Raw genomic sequence first — 3,298 nt, forward strand, 5'->3', positions numbered from 1 at the left:
TTTTTAGCACAAACTTCCATATAATGTTTTCACTTACGAGCCTTATTTGCTCTTTTTTCAGTAATTTGAAAAATTCCGCTCGCCTAAAAGATGGGATTAACTCGTGAAAACTTTCGTGCGATAATTTATTACGATTTTTCACGAGAACTTTCGGCACAGGAGGGCATTGACTGCTATTCAATGAATTTCGTGAAGAACGTCCAAAAACAGTTGGTGTGCCAGAAATAATCAACGCTGCTCGAGAATTGATAACGCCAGATCGTCTTGTGGCATATTGCAAGGTATACTAAGGAATGAATGCGACTAATATAAAAACAGGTTTAAATAAAATTAGATCTCTCCCAAATTACCAATGGCAGCTGGTTGCAATTAGAGAGGCCGACTTAAGTGCATAGTGAGCTCCCCTTTCAATTTCCGAAACTACTTCGGCTCCCTGATAAACGATGAAATATTGTGGACGCTTACAAGATTCCAAGTCTGCTAGACATCTAAGATATAAGAATTGATCAGACAGCGAGGTCCCATTCTGACAAGAACGGGACACAGGCAGAAAAAGCATCCAATAATCTCCACTTCCTCTCGCTTCGGCAGCTGCGACAGAAGTCTATAGAGGAAAATCCCATACACTTCCCTTCTGTTCTCTTTAGGCAGTACCCGATGATGATACCAACTACTGCATTAATGGAAGGCTGGTCTAGATTGATGGAGAATCTAGCTCTGTATTTCCTGTTTTTAGGCCAGACCTGTCTAGTTACCTCAAAAGTGGGTTCTGTGAGCCATCTAGTATATCTTCCTTTTCGATATGTAGCTTCAATTCAGACAATATGCCTGTGAGATGGTATGAATATGAAATTTGGTACTACTTTTATTTATCAAAAGCTTTGAAAATCATTTATGTCGGATTACTATAACACAAAGCTCTTAAATATGATTCTGATTCTTCGGATATGAAGTTGTCGAAGAGATGTATCGGTTCGTGAATATTCTCATACTCACAATTTGGACGCTTTTCTGATTAAATTCAATAAATCGTTATCCGTAATGCTCCAAAGAACGGATGTCAACCTCTCAGTCGCAGTGTCGATATATCAGCGTCTTGCCCTACACTTTAAAAAATGTCAAACTCACTTTGGTGGGTTGTTTTTTTGATGATTTAGAAATATGTAGTTGCCGAAAACCACACATCGTTGACTCATCAGCAATCAAACAAACACTATTTTCCGGCTAGTTACTGATCCTGAAGACCCGAATTCCAAGCTATGTTCAAGTAGACGATACATAGAAGAGATACAGTCTTATAACTAAATGAGTTGTGTCTCGATCAACTATCCACGGCTAGTAAAAAAATTGAATCACTCCATGGAAATGATCTCTATGAAACCGAATTGATTTCTGAATGTGAATTCGCGATATATGACTTCTTCGTAAATTGTGATACTTGCGTGTTTCAACCACTATGATTTTCACGATTGTGAGATAAGGACCATGTGCCAACAATCTTTTTCAAATTTGAAATATGATTGATGAAAAACTGAACTCCTTTGATCCAATGTCGATAGAAAATGTTGTTTTGATCTTCAGATATGGATGAAATAATAAAGGATTTCGTTTTGCTAAAGAACCGAACAAACAAAGTAGTTAACCAAATTGAAAAAAACATTAATTAGGACTAAAGTTTAAGTTTTTATAGGGAAAATATATTTTAAATAAATAAATACTATTATTATTATAAAGAAAATATGCACATGCATAAAAGAAACGCATTTTGGAGTGCCCCATGAGGTGGTGCTCTGAGACAGCTGTCTCTTTTGTCTCCATATACAGGGTGGCTGATGAATTTTGCTAAATTAAGAAACTCAAAAAAGTTTTTTTTTAGTGTATGGAATTCATTTATTTTTTTTTTCAAGTTGAAGGTCATTAAATTTTATTAAATGTAGCTTAACTAGTTTTAAAAATAATTGAATTTAAATGCCCCCCATGCTCGTTGACACAAGTGCGGCATCTTAGTAAAAAGTTGTTCATTGCTGCTTTGAGAGTTGCGACAGGAATAGCCGCAATTGTTGCCCGAATGGATTGTTTTAGTTCATCCAAATTTGTTGGCTTTGTTTTATAAACTTCTTGTTTACATAAACCCCACAAGAAAAAGTCAGGTGCAGTAAGGTCAGGCGACCTGGGGGGCCAACGAAATTCGGAGTTTCTTGAAATCAGTTTATTGGGAAATCTTCGTCGCAACTCTGTCATAACAGTCTGGGCTATGTGAGACGTTGCCCCATCTTGTTGAAACCACACAGAGTTGAAAGGAATTCTCTTTCGGCGTAGTTCTGGATAGAAAAATTCTTTCAGCATTTTCAAATAACGGTCTCCAGTAACCGTAACGGTGTGACCATTTTCTTCAAAAAAATAAGGCCCGACAATACAGCGTGAAGAAACCGCACACCACACTGTCACGCGAAGAGGATGCAATTCCGTCTCGTGGAGTATCTGTGGGTTAGAAGTACTCCATATTCGACAATTTTGTTTGTTCACATTGCCGTTTAAATCGAAATGGGCCTCATCAGACATGAAAAGGCAGTTTAACATGTTTTGGTCTTCTTCCACCATTTGCAGGATCTTCTGGCAAAATTCCAAGCGAATCGGCAAGTCTGCTGCATTCAGTTTGTTAACCATTTGAATTTTGTAGGGAAATAAGTCTAAGTCTTTGTGCATTATTGTTTGCAAAGACTGTCGGCTGACACCAAGTTGAGCAGATAAGCTTCTTGTTGAAACCCTTGGATTGCTTTGTATAGCTGCAGCTACAGCAGCGATCGTTTCCTCCATCCGAACTGGTGGGTTTCGATGATAAGGCCTTCTTGCGACTGTTCCTTGCTCAGCAAAATTATTCACCAGTCTCATTATGGTCCATCTGCTCGGGGGATCGCCGCCAAACATCCGCCTGTACTCTCTCTGTACCAAAACTACGGACTCCAGTGCGTGATAGCGGCGGACTATCCAAATTCTTGTTTGCGTGTCCCAGTTATCCATTTTAATAAATTTTAAAGATCAATCTGCAAATTAAAACAAAAATGGAACAGATAACTTAAAAAGAAAAAAAGTTATTCAATTTTTTTTTGGTAGCGGCTTTCATCAGCCACCCTGTATACCTATATTTTTTTTATTAACACTTCTATAAATACCACAAAGACTAACAGAACCGCTGTCACTGAAAGCGCTTTATCCTCCTATAAATGCAGAAATTCATCAGCCCTTTTTCCATTATGATTTTATCACATCATTAATACGCTCCATAGCAACTCAAATT

Source organism: Anastrepha ludens, chromosome 6 (genome assembly GCF_028408465.1).
Source record: "Anastrepha ludens isolate Willacy chromosome 6, idAnaLude1.1, whole genome shotgun sequence".
NCBI classification, from domain to species: domain Eukaryota; kingdom Metazoa; phylum Arthropoda; class Insecta; order Diptera; family Tephritidae; genus Anastrepha; species Anastrepha ludens.